The 24,138-nt window shown below is 34.0% G+C and overlaps 1 long non-coding RNA gene across 2 annotated transcripts; it reads right to left on the bottom strand.

Moving 5' to 3' along the window:
* Positions 1 to 2,398: 2,398 nt before the first annotated feature.
* LOC122468346 lies at positions 2,399 to 23,279 on the bottom strand. Of its 2 annotated transcripts, XR_006293216.1 has the most exons (5): positions 23,118 to 23,279; positions 17,398 to 17,491; positions 5,131 to 5,259; positions 4,427 to 4,466; positions 2,399 to 3,684 (listed from the first exon to the last, which is right to left on the bottom strand). It is a non-coding gene; the product is annotated as an uncharacterized LOC122468346 (long non-coding RNA). The 2 variants fall into 2 exon arrangements; XR_006293215.1 differs by lacking the exon at positions 17,398 to 17,491.
* Between the last annotated feature and the right edge of the window lie 859 nt (positions 23,280 to 24,138).

The raw sequence follows: 24,138 nt of genomic DNA, 5'->3' as shown, positions 1-24,138 counted from the left end.
TTTAGAAAGCACCTTAAATACAGTCATTTGCCATCAATCTCAGATCTCTAAAGGGTTATAGAAACAAAGCAATGACAAACAAAACAGGAACACTGTTGATTTACCACCTAAATAGAGTATCAAGTGCATCTGAACCTGGACTCTACTGCTATGCCTCACAGTCAGTTCAAAAAATTGTTGAACACCTTCCCAATAATAATAATGGCACTGTCACATTCTCTAGCTGGAACTCATGACTCAAAACATGCTTTTCTCCCTCTGCCATGTGAATACATTCCATAAACCATGTATGAAAGAGTTCTATGTGCCATCCACATTTTACTCCATAGTTTAGATGTAAACTTCATTAAACCCTTCAATTAACCCTTCCCCTGCTTTTTTCTGTCCATCACCATCTCATTTTTTTTTTGCTAAGTATTTTCAGTAAATAGTTTAATAAATATTTCTCACAAACCATGATACATAAATTCCTCCTAACTATCAACTAATATGCATAACCAAGAACAGAGATTTTGGAAAATCACCAGTGATACTGTTAAGAATCACCTGTAACTACTAAAATTACTAATGTAAAAGTTTGATGACAAATAGGAAATTTATACTCTCAAATGATCTTCCCACAGAAAAACTATTAATTACAAAGGAATGTTAACTTTAAAATAGATAGTGGACATCAACTAAACCAAGTAATCAAAATTAATGTCACCAAAAATAGGATAAAGTGATATCATTTTCCAGTTGATAAGAGGTAGACACACATCAGTTATTCTTGTCAAAAATGCATAACCTAAACCTATTCAGGATGAAACAAAACAAATCAAGATTTTAGGGATGTTTTAAAAAACTATTATCCAATACTTTTTCAAAAATACAATCATCATTAAAGGACAAAAATTAATGAGAAACTGCTCCAGATTAAATAAGACTAGACAAACATGACGCTTGAACACAATTCAAGATCTTTTTTTCCCAGGTCCTGAAGGATGAAAGAAATTGCCATAAAGAACAGTATTAGACTGGTGAACTTAATGATAGACTGTTATTAATGGAGTATGTTTATACTAGTAACAAATTTCATGATTCAAAATTAATATAATTTTCAGGATTTTCAGGTTCTCAGAGAGTGAATGCTGAGGCATTTGGGTTAAAGAGACATAATATCTCTACCTTACTCAAAAATATTTAATAAAGGAGTGCCTCAGTGGCTCAGTCGGTTAAGCATCCGACTTTGGCTCAGGTCATCATCTGGTGGTTCCTGAGTTCGAGTCCCACGTTGGGCTCTTTGCTGACAACTCAGAGCCTGGAGCCTGCTTCAGATTTGGTATTTTCCTCCCTCCCTGCCCCTTCGCCACTCACACTCTCTCTCACTCTATCTCTCCCCCAAAAAATGAATAAAATAAAAACAATATGGGATTGTGGAGACAGAGAAAAGAGAATAAAGAGGGAAAAATAGACAAAGGAGGAGAGCAGTAAAGAAGAGAAAGAACAAACAATGTAGAAAAAGTCTCAGTAAGAGTACATGGGGGCACCTCTGTAAGATTCTTACAATTCTAAATATAAAATTATTTCAAAAATAAAATGTAAAAAAAAAACTGGAATAAGGTATTCATAAACTTCCAAGAAGCATTATACTTAGAAAAGATCATTGGTTTCTAACTAAAAAATAGGAGGACTCTTGTGATAGGAAGAAATGTGTACTACCATTGTTTTTTGTCTTAAATAAGTAATTCATCGCTATTTGTCTTTTTTTAATCCATGGCCATTTACTGTTTAAATTAGGCTTATGTTGGGGCGCCTGGGTGGCGCAGTCGGTTGGGCGTCCGACTTCAGCCAGGTCACGATCTCGCGGTCCGTGGGTTCGAGCCCCGCGTCGGGCTCTGGGCTGATGGCTCAGAGCCTGGAGCCTGTTTCCGATTCTGTGTCTCCCTCTCTCTCTGCCTCTCCCCCGTTCATGCTCTGTCTCTCTCTGTCCCAAAAATAAATAAACGTTAAAAAAATAAAATAAAATAAAATAAATTAGGCTTATGTTAAAAATATGACTTTCACCTAATTAGATTGATTAAAAATTTAAAGTATTGATAATATCTATCTAGCGTAAGTTTTTCGTGAAAATTATCACTGCCAATACACCACAGCTGTGTTCTGACCTAGAAAACATTTCAAGGGCAATTTCATAATACCTACTGAAATCACAACTATGCAGAACTGATGATCCAACAATGCCACAACTAGAAATCTATCTTACAGAATTAGGAGCCCAAGTGCATAATATATATGCATAAAATGTTATGTATTAAAATATTATATACATATATATATACATATTTAATCTGAATTTCCCAAGATGAAGAAATGGATAAATCCATTAGGATATGTACTTTCCATCAAATGAAAAGTCTGTAGAGAAACTACATTTATTGGGTTAGAAATACATCCACAGTATATTTAATAAAAAATATAGCTGCAAAACCATAATGTCTTATTTGTAAAATAAATTGCGCATAAACTGTATGAGCTTAGAAATATTAACTGTAGCATAACTGATTAATGCTTGTTACACTTAGGAAGTAGGAATGAAAGATGAAGGATGAATGACCAAATTTTGCTTTAAACTGTTTAATAATCCTATTATTGGCCCTATTTCAGTGTGCTATGTGTCAAACCTGTCTACTAAGACAAGTTGGGCAATGCAGATAGTAGTTCCCTGATTATAATACAGTTTATGTTTTAGAAGTAGTCAATTAAAACTTCCAATAAACACAGACATCTGTATTAAGCCTATTTAGATTAAACAGAAAACAAATAAAAGTCAGGATAATGTGAATAAAAGTGAAATATCTTGGTTGCCTTGAGTTCTTTACTCCAATTTCAAAATTCCAATGATACCAATAAAATCATAGAACCATGTGTTCTACAGGATGGCATTGCCAAGGCTAAAAATGTCAGTTAAAGAGTCTGGTTCTACCTTAAACAACCAGAGTTGTGACAGCATCCAAGTCTTAAATTTGGGTACTAAGGAAGAGGTCAACTATGGTCAGGCTCTGATCGTGTTCTAGAGTGAGATCTACTAGGTTGAATAAAAACTAAAACTACAGAATATCTATTTGCATGTAACACAAATGTTTTAAGAGGCTACTGTTTTGGACCAACCACTCTAACAACTGAGGGCTCATGATTCAAATTACGAACAACGCATTTTACAAATGGTATCCAAACTGGCACATGGGAGGTACTCAGCTTGTGAGATAGCCTGGTTATAATCTATGGTATGACCAAGGTGTCCATGGGGTTGCATTAATTACATTTACCACATGCAAATCTCATTCCCACTTGTAAAGTAAAACATAGAGAAAAAAAAAATCAATGAAGTAAGTAACAATAGAGAAAAGCTCAAGATATAGTCAGAGAACAAAGAAGTACTTAACATTCTTGGCCATTACTTGCCAAAAAGCAGACCACTTCTATTCCTGGGGAGATTTATGTTTATATTTATATTTATATATTTATATTTATATCTGTATATTTACATTTATATCTATATTTATATTTATAACTTGTGCCCTTTGAGATACAATGATGCAATGAGCTTCAAAAAGAGGGAAATAACAACATCAATTTGGCGATGCTGTGGATGGAACCACTGCAGGAAGGTATCTATGATCCTCTTGTATACTTGTTCACCACCTAGGATAGTACAGAGGGAGAGATTGCAAATGAAAATAAACAACAGGTTATCACAAAGCCATTCATCAGGACAAATGGATATCATCTTCTAGCATTTTAGTGATATTTCATGAAAAACAATTCCTATGATTCTAATGCTAAATATCTCCAAACTACAAAAAGCAGGTATATTTACTGTAGGAAAATGATGAAACTATAATTTTACTTCTTCAATCATTCTACTAGATTTTGAGTACCAATCTTATATTCCAAATTATTTTCATGTCATTTAACCTTATTTCATTCTTTGAACATTTCTCGTGTAACTACTTAGTGCAAATATATATTATCCATTCAGGGTTAAAAAATAAAAGATAAAGGTACAAAGAAATACTACAAATGTGCTCTGTAAATTTCATAGTGTTTCACAGAAACCTTTCCAAAAAACAAAACCCATTATCAGAGTACCCACATATGCATTATCCCTGCTTTCCCGAAAGCTTATTGTGTAGTGTCTGATGATCCTAATGGAAGATGGCCGTAAGAGAAGAACACTTCTATTTCAGTTTCATTAAGTGTTGCTTACTAACAAGATATAACGACAAAACCCTAGGTTTAACTATTACATCAAAATAATCAGTTATGCCAACATAAAAAGTTTGATGAAAAAAAGGTACTGTCCAATAACTCAAATAAGAATGTATTCCATCAATACACCCAAAAAGATCAGTTAAAATCAGGGTATTGGTGTTAATGCTCTTACCTGTGGTCAAAGTCTCTTTGGTCCTTGCTTATGAAACATGCTTGTGAAAGAAAGAAAAAAATGCTTGAAAATATCTGAAAAAAAAAATCTTCATTCACTCATCAAATGAAAGGGTGTTAAGAAGGTACTTCTTTAGAGTAATAGTGGAATATTCCTCAACTCTTGTCTATCCGTCTTATCTGATATTAGGAATACCCTAAATCATGCATCTGGAAATAAAAGTCAGCTTCCTGCTACCATTAAGACCCATATTATTAGCAGCAAATTATACTTCCTATTTTCTTTCTGATGCCCTTCTATCCTTTTACTTTTTACCCCTACCTGCCTGACTTCCTTGACTCCCTTTATCCATCCATTACTAATGTATTTATTTCAAAACATTTAATATTTAAATGAATTTAAAATTTACTGAGTATACTGACAGAGATTATAGTCTCTGGATAACATCACATTTTATGGCAAGAGTAGGTAAGAGTAGTAAGTAAAAATCTACATAATCTATATATCAACATTGCCTCAATATTTATTTAATACCTTTTTAAAAATCTCTTATATTCCATCTAATTGGCAATCATTCCACAATTTGACAGTCCTATGCTTTATCGAATTCATAAATGGTTTGGGATCTTAAAATATGAAAAACTGATTCCACATCAAACTGGTCAAATATAAACAAATAGTATACTAGTGTTACTGATTCTTACCAGCACTGTTGAAGAATGAAGTCCACAGAAATGATAAACAAGTATAAGAATTTGGATTGATATGGAAATGTCAGGTAGTGAAGCATCTAAAATATCTCACTTCTTAAGCTGGTAACACCTCAGTTAAAACTGTGGAAAATATGGGGAAATTGTCATATATACTATGACCACCATAAAATACATAAGGTAAAGCTGACTCTTTGATCAACCTCACAAAAGACCTCAAGTTATTAAATAATATACAAAAGTCAGTATAATAGAAACTACTCTCATAAACTCACTACAATTGTTTTTTTCATTTCTTTTTGTTTTGCTCTTTTTAAAAATTTAGGGATACCTGTGAGGCTCAGTTGGTTAAGCCTCTGACTTCAGCTCAGGTCATGATCTCACAGTTCCTGAGTTTGAGCCCTGCGTCGGGCTTTGTGCTGACACTTGGAGCCTGGAACCTGCTTTGGATTCTGTGTCTCCCTCTCTCTCTGCCCCTCCCCTGCTTGTGCTCTGTCAATCTCTCTCGAAAATAAATAAATATTAAAAAAATTAAAAATAAATAAAAATTTATTATTGCAACAGCATGAGAAAGCAACCACTAATTTTTTTCTTATTTTTAAATAATTAGCCTATTCCCTCAATAGTCCCTCCATTTTTTCCATTCAACTTTACATGGTGATTTTATTATATTAGTCTATTCTTCCAATGATAAAATTTCTGTACCACCGCTTCTTGAATCAAACCATCTATCCATCAATGCATCTATCAAGTCACTCTGAAAACATCAACAATGCTAGCACACTCATGCAATCCATTTATCTGTGCATTGATTCCTATATTGATCCATTACTCTAGTCATCCATATCTATACCTATTAATCTAAACATATATCCATACACGACACATGCACCCAACATTCCAGTCTGAAATCCAAATTCTAACCTCTAAGTACCTAAATATCTACACCTTCACTGAATATCAAGTCCACCAATCCACATATATCTCCAGTATTTTTTTGAAAATTTTTTGAAAACACTAATTCTTGATTCTTGCATCTAGCCATCCACTTAATATTCTAGTTTCCATCCATTCTTTCAGTCACCCAATGTTGAACTAATTCATATATTGCTCTGCCCTCAATTACATAAAGAAATAGTTCCTTACACACACTTTTCCAGCCTTCTATTAAAATACCCTTCTTGGAGCACCTGCGTGGCTCAGTCTCTAGATTTTGGTCAGGCCATGACTCCAGGGTGGTAGGATGGAGCTCTGCATTAAGGCTCAGTGCAGAGTGTGGAGCCTGCATAACATTCTCTCTCTCTCTCTGCCCTTCTCCCCCACACATGCTCTATTTCTAAAACAAACAAACAAAAATATGCCATCTTGCATCCACTAATTTTTAAATCTACCTAAGTGGACACTATGCAAAAATTTCATTCCTCATTCTCACATTCTTTATTCTATCTATCTACCCCTATAAACAAGTTTTAAACCATCAATCCATCCCTCCATTCTATGTATTCATTCACCAATCCTTGAATTATTGCACGTAACTTATCCATTTATATTAGTCACTTTTGAGTTACAGCAACTTCAAAATCTTACTGGCTTAACAAAACAAACATTAACTTCTTACTCATGAAAAGACCTTTGTGGGTCTGATCCATAAAAGTAGCTTTGCCCCATATGACACCTCATTGTTACAGGTCATTCTCTCTTGTGGCATCTCTAATTCAAAACATTATTCTATGATCATCACAAGTAAGAGATTAAGGAGAATCTCATAAAAGCTACTCAAGTCTTCTCTCAAGACTTAATTTGACTGAGTTTTAGTACCTAAGGAACTAAAAAATCTGACTGTTTACAACTTAAATTGACCTTTAGGCCCCAACTCTCTCTGAATAGAAAGGCTCTGCACCTCCCTTAGAGAATATATCTCACACCACCTATCTTAAAAATAATTATGCAGGGAATAGGTATGGACAATATGTCAAAAGGCTGATACAGTGTCAAGAAGAACAAAGGACAAGTGAGCATCTTCCAAGTACTAATAAAACGTTCTCCCTCCTCACAATATCATAATAGATAATATCTTCCAATGAATATGTATCTTGCATTCTATCCTTTATATTTTGCAGCTTTTATTATGGTTGCCTTATCCTTGCTCCATACTTGAACACTGGGAAGTTAGGTACAAATAACTTCTTTCTTTAAAGTTCCTATATCTCTGGACCAGGAATAGGCAAACTGACACAGAGATCAGTGCAAATAACCTGATTCCAGTGCACAACTGAGAGATATTGGACTGTTAGCCAGGTGATTCCTTATTTTTGTTCCCACTGAGAAGGGTGTAAAGTTTAATGTGCATGTAGAAAGTAAAACCAATATGTGAAGCCAGAGAGGTGCCATTTGGTAGATGTTACTATTGTTTAATATGTTCTTTCTACTCTCTTTGAAAACATGGAGGAAATACAGTTTGTAAACCTTCTAAGTTTACCTTCTAAAACGTGTATATGATTGATTTCTTTTATCTAAGAAAAAACTTGTAAAGAAATTATTTCATGAGTTACTTGCAATTTTCCATGTTATCTCTCAAAGTGACAAAAAAACATAAAATTTTATGCTGTGATGGAAGCGACAGGAGATTATCACTGTTTGTGACATTTGGCCTACCAATAATTGCCATGAACCTATGACCCCTAAAAAAATCCTGTCATTGTGAGAAATTTATCTTTGTGATTTAAAGTAACTGAGATCTAGGAATTAACCTTCCCTGAATCCACCTACCTATATATTCTTTTAGGCCCATATCCATCAAATCATTCATTCTTGTGTCCATCTATTAATCAGTTCATTTTGCATTATCACTTTATATCCACAGTATCTTATCCACACTCCCTTCCACTCTTGCATTAACCTATATATACACGATAAAGAAGATGTAATATATATATATAATTACTCAGCCATCAAAAAGAATTAAATCTTGCTATTTACAATGATATGGATGGAGCCAGCATGTATATAAGTCAGAGAAAAATACCATATTATTTAACTCATGTGTAATTTAAGAAGCAAAACAGATTACCATATTGGAAGGGAAAAATAAAAGATAGGGACGCAAACCATAAGACTCTTAACTCATGAGAACAAACGGAGGGTTTATGGAGGGAGGTGGGCAGGGGATGGGCTAAATGGATGATAAACACTGGACGTTATATTTAAATATTTAAGTGATGAATCACTAAATTCTATTCCTGAGACCAATATTACCCTATATATTAATTAACTAGAATTTAAATAAAAACTTGAAAATCAGGGGCACCTGGGTGGCGCAGTCGGTTAAGCGTCCGACTTTAGCCAGGTCACGATCTCGCGGTCCGTGAGTTCGAGCCCCGCGTCAGGCTCTGGGCTGATGGCTCAGAGCCTGGAGCCTGTTTCCGATTCTGTGTCTCCCTCTCTCTCTGCCCCTCCCCCGTTCATGCTCTGTCTCTCTCTGTCCCAAAAATAAATAAACGTTGAAAAAAAAATTAAAAAAAAAACTTGAAAATCAAAAATAACCCTATATATACACTAACACATTTATACATGTATTCCATCCCTGAATATTATACATATCCTTGTTTCTTTTTAATTTTTTAAGCTTATTTACTTTGATGGGGGTGGGCAGAGAGAAAGGGAGACAGATTGATGAGGGGCTCAAACTCATGCACCATGAGATCATGAGCTGAGCAGGAACCAAGAGTCGGTTGCTTAATTGACTGAGCCAGACAGGTGCCCCTATATCCTTGTTTCTTAATTGTATCCAGAAGGCATTTCTGAATTCATCCATCAATCCATGCATGAAGTTGTCCATTTAAATAGAGAGAGAGAGAGAGAGAGAGAGAGAGAGAGAGAGAGTGCAAGCACCAAGCAGGGGTGGAGCAAAGAGAGAAAGGGAGTGAGAGAATCCCAAGCAACCTGTATGCTCAGAATGTAGCCTGACACAGGGCTAGATCTCAGAGTTCATGAGATCAAGACCTGAGACAAAAATCAAGAGTCGGATGCTTAACCAACTGAGCCACCCAGCTGCCCCAGTATCATCTATTCTTTATTCCATCCATCTTCCTGACCTAATGACATCAGTATATCCTTCATGCATCTGTTACTTGATTAACCAGTTCTCACATTTATGCAATCATCCCATGAAGAAATCTTAGTTTTGCCAATTCCACTCAGTGATCAACCAGCTAGGTAGGCATAACTCACTACAGTGGAGAGTACTAAATAGGCCCTCAAGTATTTGATTAAATCAACTTATTTTTCACTAATGGACATCAAAATAGCCTCACCACAGGATTAACCTCAAATGACCTATTTTAAAGTCTTTGCATAGCTGTGAGGAACACCAGATGTTATATGTGTCCAATCTCTAACTTGTACAAATGAAACTAATACTGCATTGTATGTTAACTGGAATTTAAATTAAAAACTAAATCAATCAATTAATAAAATTTTCACATAGAATCTCAGGTATCTCTACTAAGACTTTGCAATATTGACCAAATCCTTTAAGAGCTACCTCAAATCATTCTGAAAGATAATGAAAGGAGAAAGCTCAGGATTTGGGAAATGTTCATTACACACATACATACACATACACACACACACACACACACACACACACACACACACAATACCACCTTTACCCTTCTACGACTTTTAAAGGAATACCTATTCTTTTCTCAGGATACTGACAAAATCACCAAAACCTTGAATTCCTACCTAAATTGAAATTTAACCAATACTTTTATTTCTAACTCTATTCCATAAAACACCATTACATAACTAATTCTCACATCCAATGTCCTATTTATCAAAATTATGTTGAAAGCCCTGTACTGTTTTCAGATAGCACCTATGTACCAGAAACAAAGGCCATTAACAGTTGTGATAAAATCACCAGAAATACCATTTTGCTCTCATCACTTCCTATAGCCCAATATTATTTTATACTTACATCCCCAAAATTATATAGTAACTTACATATATTCATCAATCCATTATAAGGTTGTATGTAACTATAAGATGACTAAATACTTAATTCCTATCCATAAAAGTTTTACATTTTATAATCCCAACATCATATGATTTTGCCAGATTCCCCTTCTTTCAGATTGCTGAAAGAGACTGCTGTCAAAGGTCTTGACTTACTATAAATCTGACAGTTGAGAAGATCATTATATTCTGGTTGTATTTTCCATTGTAATTATAAGAATATCCAAGAGTACTTCTACATGATTAATAACAATTTACATTTCTTCTATAAACTATCTGTTAAAATAACTTACTTATATTTTATTGGTAGTTTTCTTCCCTCTATTAGAATATCTTATATTAATTAGGGATTTCAGCATTCTTATTAAATATATCTCTTTAGGGGCGCCTGGGTGGCGCAGTCGGTTAAGCGACCGACTTCAGCCAGGTCACGATCTCGCGGTCCGTGAGTTCGAGCCCCGCGTCAGGCTCTGGGCTGATGGCTCAGAGCCTGGAGCCTGTTTCCGATTCTGTGTCTGCCTCTCTCTCTGCCCCTCCCCCGTTCATGCTCTGTCTCTCTCTGTCCCCAAAATAAATAAATGTTGAAAAAAAAAATTAAAAAAAAATATCTCTTTAATTATCAATTGGTATTTACTTTGCCCATTGCTATTTAACATCAAATTTATCACTTTCTTTCTGAACAATTCCAGAATTTGAATAATCTGAAATAAAATTTTCCTCCCTCCTAGGATAAACAGAAATTAAGTTTACCATGTTCTGTAATTCTGATATTTCTTTAGTTTTAATTAAAACCCCTGAATCACTTAAAGTTCCTCCTGTTCTATATCAGTAGAAATAGGTCACATTTTATGTTTCTGCATTTGGCTAACAATTTCCAATGATTTCAGGTAACCCCACTGCAATATCTTCTAATGTTACTGTCAACATCTGGATTTTCTATGCTTTTGTATTACTGTGCATTCAAGTGCCTGCCAATAACAGTTTTCTAATTGCATTGCTAGCCATTTCATCTTTCATTCCTATTCTATATACAGTTTTCCTCATATTTATCCCTCAAATTTATAACCAAAATGTCTAATTCAAAAAATGAATTTTTAAAAAATCAAAATTGTATTTTAAATTCCCTCATAAGTTACTTGTTAATTTATGATATTAAAACTTAAGATAAACTCAATTATCATTGCCAATTTTAAAAATTCAACTCTGAAGAATATTAGGTACATCCTGCCTTTTGCAGTGATAGATATGAGGAACAGATGTATTGAGAACAAGATTCTTTCTTCTTTGACATATTTACTGCATATAAAAATATCTGAATCACCTTAGAGGAACCAGATAGCCTGTCTTTATACACATTCTCATAAATATAATGCCATTCTTAGTCTGGAAAAGAGCCTTTTATTTGAAGTACTGGACCATAGTGAATTTCATAAATAATACTTCTGGCTTGCAATCACCTTAGTATTAAAAAATATGCCTTTGATGTTAAAAAAAAAGTGATATAACTGGAGCAAGAAGGTGGATAAGAGAGAAGGAAACAATAAGCAAAGAAATGGTATTGGTACTTTAAAAAGCTAACCAAATGCCATATTATTTCATTCATATGTGTAATTTAAGAAACAAAACAAAGAAGAGACAAACAGGAAAACAAAATGGACCCTTAAATATAGAGAACAGATGGTTAACAGAGGGGAGGTGGGTAGGGGGATTGGTGAAATAAATGAAGGTGACTAAGAATACACTCAGTGTAATGAGCAGTAAGTAATGTATAGAATTCTGCAATCATTATATTGTACATCTTAATTAACATAACACTGTACGTTAACTAGAATAAAAAATCATATTTAAAAGGAAACAAATTGAGAGTATAAATATACCTCCAGATTCTTTTCTGTCCACTGTTCCTGTTTCTAACTTATCCACGTTAGAAATAGTCATTTCTTCATGGAAAATGATAGAAAAACAAAGTGCTCCTGTACTTTTCCCTAATCAGAAATCTTTCCTCTATTTTCTACTCATGAAGGCAAAGAAGTGGGGTTGAACATGTAAGACAAAATGTAAATAGACTTAAAGATGGCAGGGGATAGCACTGAAAATTCAATGTAGAATATTCTGTGACTTCTACTCTGAAACAAACATAAAAAAAGTGCTATCATTCGTAACTAAATGAAAGAAATTAAACACTCCCTTCTGGGTGTCTCTTGATAAAGCTTATTGTCTTCCCAACAGACCATAGAAAAATAGAAAATAACAAAATAAGATCTTCCATTGAGTGAAGACGGAAGACCACATGTGAGCATACAGAAAGCAGTAAAAATAATTATTTCTGTAAAAATTAGTCATGGGATTCATAAAACAAAAGGATGTAAAATAGGATATCAAATATATGAAACCTGGAGGGGAGAGGAGTAAATAATGAGTTTAACATTAAGCCACCATGAGGCTTAATGTAGACTGCTATAGGCAGAAGATGGCATATATAAACCAACAGTAACCACACATTTAAAACATAAAAGTAATAGATATGAAAAACATAAATGTAACAAACCCAGGAACATCTTAAAACCAAAAAACGGGGCGCCTGGGTGGCGCAGTCGGTTAAGCGTCAGACTTCAGCCAGGTCACGATCTCACGGTCTGTGAGTTCGAGCCCCGCGTCGGGCTCTGGGCTGATGGCTCAGAGCCTGGAGCCTGTTTCCGATTCTCTGTCTCCCTCTCTCTCTGCCCCTCCCCCGTTCATGCTCTGTCTCTCTCTGTCCCAAAAATAAATAAACGTTGAAAAAAAAAATTTTAAACCAAAAAACCAAAGAAAAAGATGAGAATAAACCTACAGCAACTATTAAAATCTTGAGAACAAGCAGTAACCTCTTTGACATAAGTCATAGTAACTTATTAGATATGTCTCCTGAGGAAAAGGAAACAAATGCAAAAATAAATTATTGAGACTAAACCAAAACAAAAAGCTTCTGCACAGTGAAGGAAACAGCAAAACTGAAAGGCATCCTACAGAATGGGAGAAGATATTTGCAAATAACATATCTGACAAAATGGTTAATATCCAAAATCTATACAGAACTCATGAAATTCAACACCCAAAAAGTGAAAAGTCCAATTAAAAAATGGACAGAAGATATGAATAGACATCCTCAAAAAATTAAAAATAGAACTTCGCTACAATTCAGCAATTGCACTACTGGGTATTTTCCCAATAATACAAAAATACAATTTAAGGGATACATATGCCATAATGTTTATAGCAGCATTATGAACAATAGCTAAACTATGGAAAAAGCCCAAGTGCCCATCAAATAATAAATGGATAAAAGACACGTGGTGTGTATACACAATGGAATATTAGCCATAAAAAAGAATGAAATCTTGCATTTGCAACCACATGGATAGGGCTAGAATGTATTATGCTAAGCAAAATAAGTAAAAGACAAATACTATATGATTTCACTCATGTGTGAAATATAAAAAATAAAACAAATAAGCATATGGAAAAAAGAGAGAGAGAGTCAAACAAACAGACTCTTAAGTATAGACAAAAACTGATGGTTATAAGAAGGGAGGTGGATGGAGGGTTGGGTTCAGTGGGTGATAGGAATTACGGAGGGCACTTGTGATGAGCACCAGGTATTGCATGGAGATGCACAATCACTAAACTGCACACCTGAATCTCATATTAGATTGTACATTAACTGGAATTTAAATAAAAACCTAAATAACACCCCACAAAACAAGTAATAAAATGACAAAGAAGTTAGTTCTATGTATCACTATTTACTTTAAACGTAAATGGACTAAAAGCTCCAATCAAGAGACAAAGGGTATCAGAGTAAATGTAAAAATAAGACTCAGGGGCCTCTGGCTAAGTTGGCAGAGCATGTGACTCTTGATATTTGAGTTTTAGACCCATGGGCATAGAAATTACTTTAAAAAATAAAACATCAGCAATCCCTATCGAAATATGACCAGCATTCCTCACAGAGCTAGAACAAGTAATCCTAAAATTTGTATGGAACCCGAAAAGACCCCAAATAGCCAAAGCAATCTTGAAAAAGAAAACCAAAGCTGGAGGCATCACAATCCCAGACTTCAAGTTGTATTCCAAAGCTCTTATCATCAAGACAGTATGGTACTGGCATAAAAACAGACACTCAGATCAATGGAACAGAATAGAGAACCCAAAAATGAACCCACAAACGTATGGCCAACTAAACTGTGACAAAGCAGGTAAAAAATATGCAGAAAATGTTTCTGGGAAAACTGGACAGCAACATGCAGAAAAATGAACCAGGACCACTCTCTTACACCTTACACAAAAATAAACTCAAAAAAATATGCAGAAAATGGTTCTGGGAAAACTGGACAGCGACATGCAGAAAAATGAACCTGGACCACTCTCTTACACCTCACACAAAAACAAACTCGAAATGGATGAAAGACCTAAACGTAAAACAGGAAGCCATCAAAGCCTCCTCCCCTAGAGGAGAAAGCAAGCAAAAACCTCTTCAACCTCGGTCACAGCAACTTCTTACTCAATATATCTACAGAGGCAAGGGAAACAAACAAAAATGAACTACTGGAACCTCATCAAAATAAAAAGCTTCTGCACAGCGAAGGAAACAATCAGCAAAACTAAAAGGCAACTGACAGAATGGGAGAAGATATTTGCAAATGACCTATCAGATAAAGGGTTAGTATTCACACTGTATAAAGAACTTAACAAACTCCACACCCAAAGAACAAATAATCCAGTGAAGAAATGGGCAAAATACAGGAATACACTTCTCCAAGGAAGACATCCAGATGGCCAACCGACACATGAAAAAATGCTCAATATCGCTCATCATCAAGGAAATACAAATCAAAACCACAGTGAGATACCACCTGACACCTGTCAGAATGGCTTACCATTAACAACAGATGTTGGTGAGGATGCGGATAAGAGGATCTCTTTTGCATTGTTGGTGGCAATGCAAGCTGGTGCAGCCACTCTGGAAAACAGTATGGTGATTTCTCAAAAAACTAAAAACAGAGCTACCCTATGACCCAGTAATTGCACTGCTAGGTATTTATCCAAGGGATACAGGTATACTGTTTCAAAGGGGCACATTCACTCCAATGTTTATAGCAGCACTATCGACAATAGCAAAAGTATGGAAAGAGCCCAAATGTCCATCGATGGATGAATGGAAAAAGATGTGGTGTGTGTGTGTTTGTGTGTGTGTGAGATGTGTGATGTGTGTGTGTGTGTGTATATATATGTTTTCCATACACACACACACAAGTAAGTACTACTAGACAACCAAAATGAATGAAATCTTGCCATTTGCAACTATGTGGGTAGAACTGGAGGGTATTATGCTAAGTGGAATTAGTCAGAGAAAGACAAATATATGACTTCATTCATATGATGAATTTAAGATATAAAACAGATAAATCTAAGGGAAGGGAAGCAAAAATAATATAAAATCAGGGAAGAGGACAAAACATAAAAGACTCTTAAATATAGAGAACAAACAGGGTTGTTGGAGGGATTGTGGGAGGGGAATAGGTTAAATGGGTAAGGAGCATTAAGGAATCTACTCCTGAAATCATTGTTGCACTATATGTTAACTAACTTGGATACAAATTAAATAATTAATTAAAAATAAAATGAAAATAAAAATTGTAAAAAAAATAAAAATTAAGTAAATAAAAATAAAAAATTAAAAAAATAAGGCCCATCTATATGCCATTAAGTGACACATTTCAGAAAGTCACCCGCAAATTAAAGTGAGGGGATGGAGAAAACGTATGTAAGTGGATATCAAAAGAAAGAGTAGCAGTACTTACTATAGTGGACAAAATGGACTTTAAACCAAAGTATTAACCTATTCTTCTCAGTGTATTCTAAAAAACAGAAAAGAAAGGAAAACTTCCAAATTCATCGTAAGAGGCCAGTATTACCCTGATACCAAAACCAAGACTCCACTAAAAAGGAGAACTATGGGCCAATATCCCTGATTAACATGGATGCAAAAATTCTCAGTAAAACACTAGCAAATGAATCCGACAATACATGAAAAAAATCATTTCATCACAATCAAGCGAGAGTAATTTCTGGGTTGCAAGGTGGCTCGACATTCACAAATCAATCAACGTGATGCACCACATTAATAAAAGAAAGGATGAGAACCACATCATCATTTCAATAGATATAGAAAAATTATTTGACAAAGTTCAACATCCATTCATGTTAAAAAAAAAAAAAACACCTCAACAAAGTAGGCATGGAAGGAACATACCTCAACGTAATAAAGGCCATCTATGAAAACACCCATAGTTTACAGTAAGGAACAAGACTGGATGCTCACTCTCACCACTGTTACTTAACATAAGGGAGGTCCTATCCTCAACAATAAGACAACAAAAATAAAGGAACCCAAATTAGCAAGGAAGAAGTAAACCTTTCACTATTTGCAAACGACATGATACTCTATACAGAAGACCCAAAAGGCTTCACCAAAATACTGCTAGAACTGATAAATGAATTCAGTCAAGCTGCAGGATATGAAAGCTATGTATGGAAATCTGTTGCCTTTCTGTATGTCAATAATGAAACAACAAACTGAAATTAAGGAATCAATCCCATTTACAATTTTACCAAAAACAATAAGATACCTAGGAATAAACTTAACCAAAGAGGTAAAACACCTATACTGTGAAAAGTTTAAAATGCTGATGGAAGAAACCGAAGATGACATAAAGAAATGGAAAAAACATTCCATGGTCATGGATTGGAAGAATGAATATTGATAAAATGTGTATACTACCAAAAGCAATATGCACATTTAATGCAATCCCTATCAAAATACCATTAACATTTTTCACCGAACTAGAACAAATAATACTAAAATTTTTATGAAAATAAAAGACCCAGAATAAACCAAAGCAATTCTGAAAAAGAAAAGCAAACCTGGAGTCATCACAATTCTGGCCTTCAAGGTGTATTAAAAATCTGTAGTAATCAAAACAGTATACTACTAGCACAAAAATAGACACACAGAAAAGTAGAACAGAATAGAAAACAAACCCACAACTATATGGTCAGTTAATCAACAAAGCAGGAAAGAATATCCAATAGAAAAAGACAAGTTTCTCAATAAATGGTGTTGGACAGCAACATGCAAAACAATGAACCACTTTCTTATACTACACACACAAAAAATAAACTAAAAATGAATTAAATACCTACATATGAAACCTCAAACCATAAAAAACCTAGAAGAGAACACAGGCAGTCACTTCTTGGGCATTGGCCGAACAACTTTTTTTTCTAGACAAGTCTCCTGAGGCAAGGGAAACAAAAGCAAAAATAAACTTTTGGGATATATTTTAAACATTCTGCATAGTGAAGGAAACCATCAATTAAACTAAAAGACAACTTACTGAATGGGAGAAGATATCTGCAAATGACACACCCGAAAAAGGGTTAGTATCCAAAAGTATAAAGAAGTTATACAACTTCACATACACACACACAAAAATAATCCAATTAAATAATTACAGAATTCATGAACATACATTTCCCCAAAAGAGACACACAGTGAGGCACTCAGGTGCCTCAGTTGCTTAAGTGTCCAACTTCAGCTCTGGTCAAGATACTACAGTTCTTGAGTTCAATCCCTGCATCAGGCTCTCTGCAGTCAGCAAAGAGCCTGCCTCAGATCCTCTGTCCTTCTCACCCTGTCCTTTTCCCCACTTGCTTCTGCTCTCTAAAATGAACATTAAAAAAAAAAAAAAAGACACACAGATGGCCAACAGACACATGAAAAGATGTTCTTCACTCATCATCAGGAAAATGTAAATCAAAACTACAATGAGAGGGGCACCTGGGTGGCTCAGTTGGGTTAAGCATCTGGCTCTTGATTTCAGCTCCAGTCATGATCTCCCAGTTCATGGACTCTAGCCCACGGATTTGGGCTCGATGCTGTCAGAGAAATCTTCTTGGGATTCTCCTTCCCTCCTCCACTCACACATTCTCTCTCTCAAAAATAAACATTAAAAAAAAAAACTACAGTGAAATATCAGCACACACCTGTCAGAATGACTAAAACGAACAACATAAGAAACAGCAAGTATTTGGAAGAATGTGGAGAAAAAGGGACTCTCCTGCACTGTTGGTTGGAATGCAAACCGGTATATCCAATGGAGGTTCATGAAAAAGTTAAAAATAACTACCCTACAATCTAAAAATCATATTACTGGTATTTAGCCAAAGAATACAAAAACAGTAAATCAAAGAGACACATGCGCCCCTATGTTTTTTTCACTATTATTTACAATGGGCAACATATGGAAGCAGGTCAGGTATCCATTTACTGATGAACGGATAAAGATGTGGTGTGTATGCATATGTATGTATGCGTGTATATTTATGTATATATACATATGCATACACACATCTTTACATACATATTATATACATATATATAAAATGAATTACTCAGCCATCAAAAACAATGAAATCTTGCCATCTGCAACAATGTGGTTGGAGCTATAGAGTATTATGGTAAGCAAAGGAAGTCAGAGAAAGACAAATACCATATTCTTTTCACTCATAAGTGGAATTTAAGAAACAAACAAGCAGAGGGAAAAGGTGAGAGGGACAACCCAAGACTCTTTTAACTGTAGAGAACTGATGGTTATCATAAAGGAAATGGATGATGGGAATTGAGTGCACTTCTTGTGATAAACTCTGATGTTTGGAATTGTTGAATCCCAATACTGTCCACTTGAAACTAATGTAACAATCTATGTTAACTATATTATAATTAAAATATTTAAAATTCATAGTGTTCTTATAATGAATTACTAAATACTGTATTACAATCAAAAAGATTCCTATAATAAGTGACTAAAGAATTAATAAAACCAAACTGATATGACATTTAAATCTAACAGGATTTGGGGGAAAATATTAAACCCTACCACAGGGATGCCATATACTACTTGTAGAATTAGACATGTGATAATTTTAAAAGGCATATAATCTGATTTCTTCCAAACATAAATAGAAATTATGAAAGTTAAAAAAAAGAGAGACACAGAGATGAGGGGCACCTAGGTGGCTCAGTCAGTTATGTGTCTGGCTCTTGGTTTCAGGTCAGTTTATGATCTCACAGTTCATGAGTTCAAGCCCCACACTGGGCTCTGCACTGACTGTGTGGAGCCTGATTGGGATTCTCACACTCTTGCCCCTTCTTCCCCTTTCCCACTCATGCAGGTAAATGCACATGTGCCCTCTCTCTCTCTGAAAATACATAAATAAACTTTAAAAAGAAAAAAAGAGCTGGGGCGCCTGCATGGTTCAGTCAGTTAAGCGTCAGACTTCAGCTCAGGTCAAGATCTCATGATTCATGTGTTCCAACCCCACTTCGGGCTCAGAGCCTGGAGCTGCTTTGGATTCTGTGTCTGCCTCTCTCCCTATCCCTCTCCTGCTCCTGTGCATGTGCATTCTCTCTCTCTCTCTCTCTCTCTCTCTCTCTCAAAAATAAACATCTAAAATAAAAAAAAAGTCATTGCAAATTCAAAGAGAACTACAGATTAACAAACCAAGTGGAATGGAATGCATAACTATTCAAGTGCTGATTTGAACATAACTATTTTCAAAACCTGTTTGAATGATTTTTAATCTATAAATAATTCAGAGTACTGTAGGTATCCAGCTGTGATACACCATAAAGGATTTATTACATTTCATGTATTTAAAAAAAATTAATGTTTGTTTATTTTTGGAAGAGACAGTGTGAGCAGAGGAAGTACAGAGAGAGAGAAATAGACAAAGGATCCAAAATAGGCTCCAGGCTAACAGCAGAGAGCCTGATGTGGGATTCGAACTCACGAACCAAGATATGACCTGAGCTGAAGTCAGATGCTCAACAGACTGAGCCACTCAGGTGCCCCTCCATTTTACATTTTTTAGCAGGTAGCATGATGATTATCTTTTAAAAGTATTGGGGTCCACAAATCTTGAGATTCAACAAAATACATGAGAATAAATTATAAAAGAAAACTAGGCCTTAGTTATTTTTTTCTAGGATGGGACATGATAAGTACATATTCATATTCTATTTGGGACACAGTGTATGAAATACTCTTGCAAAATTGATAGAATGGTCAAATATTCAATATGTAATGAAACAAAAAAAGAAAACAGATCAAGACATCAACAGCAAATCATTTAGTGGTTCCTAAAAGAGACAGAAATACAGATCTGTAACAATAGTGACCCTTTCACAATCACTTATATAGTGCTCTGTACATTGGAGACAATGCCTCTTTCCAAGCACCTCTAATACATTTAGAAATATGAGCTATATTTTTGTTATGGTCTACATAAATATACAAGTATTTATGCATAATTTATAAAGGTATTTATACATTCTATAAATATGTTTCTAGATAGTTACAGATAGGTAGGTATGTGACAGAGAATGTATGAAAGAGACAGATACAAAGAAAACCTCAAAGCAGAAATAACCTGGACCACATTAGCTCACCAAAATACATGTAATACACTAGAAATAGTAGGTAAAATCACTATGAATGTAACAGAAAAATATAAAGTTCTTCCAAAATGAAATGAATTGCAAAAGATTAAATATTTTAAAAAAATATTTAACACATATGAAACAAAAAAGCATGGGAAAATGTCCTATATTGAGGGATTAAAAGATTTAGTATTAAGAATAAATTAATACTAATAACCAAAAATAAGATAAAAATGGCCTAGATAAAAATGCATGGTGCCTGCTTGGATCCAGACTTGTTCTAATTATTAGATGTTTGGACAATATGACAAGTTTACATGAAGATTTATTTTAAAAGGCAATAAGGGACTCTACTTAATAATAGATATGATATTGTGGTTATTTAAAATTATGATGTATATGCATACAAAAAATTCAAGATTGAAATATCATATGATTTGCAGTTTTCAATATATGGCAAAATATTTTTAATTATTCTAGTTGCTCAGCATGTGAAAACTCATTATGATTTCATTATGAATATGAAACTTTTCATAATAAAAACAGACCATACCTAAAAGAGTTAAACATAAAAATACCATGATTCCTAGCTATTTCACTCCAAGATATATACCCAAAGAAAATGAAAACAGGGACTCAAGACATTTTCATGTCAATATTCATAGCAGTATTATTGACAATGTGGAAGTCACAAACCTTATTATTCAAAGTCAAAAAGCAGAAACATCTAAGTGTTCAACAACAAATGTTACATATACACACTTTGGAATATTACTGAACCATAAAAATAAATGAAGTTCTGATACATAGCTTACTTCCTAAGTACCATTCCCTACAAGGAACCAAGTATCCTTAGAGAAACTGATGGTTCCACAAGATAAGAAGAAAATAAACCCAGGTACTATTAGGTGGTCAGAAAGTAAGTAAGTACTCAGGAAAGGAAATATGGACATGTTAAAAAGACACAGAAGCCACCTTAAAAGAGACCTGAATGGACAAATGATGGACAACGAGATTAAAGAAAAGTAATGAATTTAATCCATGGAATAAACAAAATACCACGAGTCCACACTGAAATGAATAATTAAATATTAAATGGGGAAGGAATAACTCTTATAGTACAAAATTCCAATTAATAAAATGTAGTACTGAGAAAATTTTTAAGAATCAATTTGACAAACGCCATAGTGTATTAATTTTTGCAGGCAACAAACATCAATAAGTTCTAAAATAAGCAGATAAGAGTGTTACAATATTTGCAGAACCTTTTCCTACTAATACTAATTATGTAACAGTATGTAATAAAAGTAATAGCAGTAGTCACAAGACGTATCAATAGTACGTGATCCTTAGTGATGTACTGAGAAGGGAGTACCACTTCTATAGCAATCTCATCAAACATGCATAACCACCAGTCCAATGATGAAAATCACACAAGCCCATACTGATTAACATTAATAGTTGGATATTTTGTCAACTCTTCAAAAGGATCAAAATTATGAAAACCAAAGAAAACTGGGCAACTGTCCCAAGCAGAAGGACATTAAAGAGACTTTAACAACTACATGCAATGTAGGATTCTATTTTCAATCATGGATTATAAAAGGATCACTTAACAGCAGTGCAGCAATTTCCTTTTGTAGATAACTATATCATGTAAATGAAATATATTAATGTAAGAGGAGGATAGAGAGCATTTTTGCAAGCCAAAAGTTATTTCAAAATGAAACCTAAATAATTAATGCTAATACTCCTTGTTTTCAGCCTATACAAGTAATACTCCAAACATTTTGGTAGAGCAGATAAACCAAATACAGAACCCTGACGAAAACAGAACAAAATAAGCTGTTTATTTAGGATTATATTTTCAGAAACTGCAAATAAAATTTTAATTATAATAGGAAAATATATATGGAATATACACACACATACATGCACATACATAACATAAAATGTAGTTCATTGAGAGCAGATGCAAGAATGTTTAATTTTTAGCCTAATCAAAATTATGATTGCAAGCATGATCATCTATAACACACAACAAAACATTTTATTAAACTTGTCAACAAGTTTTGTGAAAAATGCTCAAAAAAAGAAAGGAAGTTTCCTAAAATGACCCCTAAGTAAACAAACCTTAAACTAATAGGATTAATATTCATGATCAAGTAACCAAGGGCCATTTTCTGCTTCCATATATTCTATTAAGAACCACGAACTAAGAAAGAAAACCAGAATTATGGTATTTCAATTAAATACCATTAGAAAAGTAAATTAAAAAAAGGCTTTTATATTAATAAGAAAATAAAGTAGGTTCACAATCCCCATCACCTTAACAAAACTATGAAATGACTGGGAATTAATGAAAAAATATAATCTAGCATTTTCCCAACATAACAAGTTGATTAAAAATAGAAAGACATACCTTGCAGTTGGAGAGGAAGACTCAATTTTAAAGAGATCTTTTCTCTCCTAATTAATCTATTAAATTTGGTGCAAATGAAATTAAAACTGCATTTTTTTCCAACTTGCAAAATAATTTTAAGCATCAATTGAGAGAAAAAAAATGCGACTATAGACAGGGAATATTCTGAAAAAAAGAAGAGAAATGACATGGAACTCAATGGAATAGACTAAAAATCATCAGTAATTTTAAAGTATCAATAGAAGGTAAGGCAAGCAAATAGAAATGCAGCTGATATTATTTGGGAATTTCTAAATTACTATGGTAGAAATTAAAATAATTGGTAATTGCTTAAGTTAATTATTTGAGTAAGTAATGCTTTAAACCCACAGTAATGATTGATGGGGAAAAATTACAAAATAATTAACAACAAAAGAAAATACAAAAAATGATAGTAATGCATTCATGTTTTAAATAAAAACACAAAACTCAAAAGGCATGAAACACAATATTGTTATATTTCAATATACAACTTCTGTACACCAAAAAGTAAAATATCACAGTAAAATGGTGAAAAAACATGGTATTTCATTTGCAAAGCATGGTAAATGGTTAAAATCGTTAGTCATAAAAGATCTTTTAAAAGCCAGTAACAAAGACACTAGTATTCCAAGGGAAATGAAAAAAAAAATAAATAACACAAAACACAGAATAACAAATGACTAGTACAGTTTAAGGACATATGAAGATGACTGAAGTGAACAATAACTGAAGAAAAATACTTTCTTTGTAGTATCACACTATCAAAGATTAAAACATTGACATCCAATGTTTGTACTGTTTTAGAAAAAAGAAGTCTCATAAACACTGGGAGACAATATTGATGAGGATAATTTACACAATTCTGGGGAAATCTCTACTTTTAACTCAAAACATAAATTTTGGATATACTTAATTCCAATGAAGTGGAAGTAGTAGGACTATTTCAACAACTTAGCTGGAGAAGTTAAAAAATAGATTACATATAAGCATGTTCACTGAA

This window comes from Prionailurus bengalensis, chromosome B3 (genome assembly GCF_016509475.1).
Source record: "Prionailurus bengalensis isolate Pbe53 chromosome B3, Fcat_Pben_1.1_paternal_pri, whole genome shotgun sequence".
NCBI classification, from domain to species: domain Eukaryota; kingdom Metazoa; phylum Chordata; class Mammalia; order Carnivora; family Felidae; genus Prionailurus; species Prionailurus bengalensis.
The sequence above is the reverse complement of the archived record's forward strand: the minus strand, read 5'-3'. Positions and strand labels throughout refer to the sequence as shown.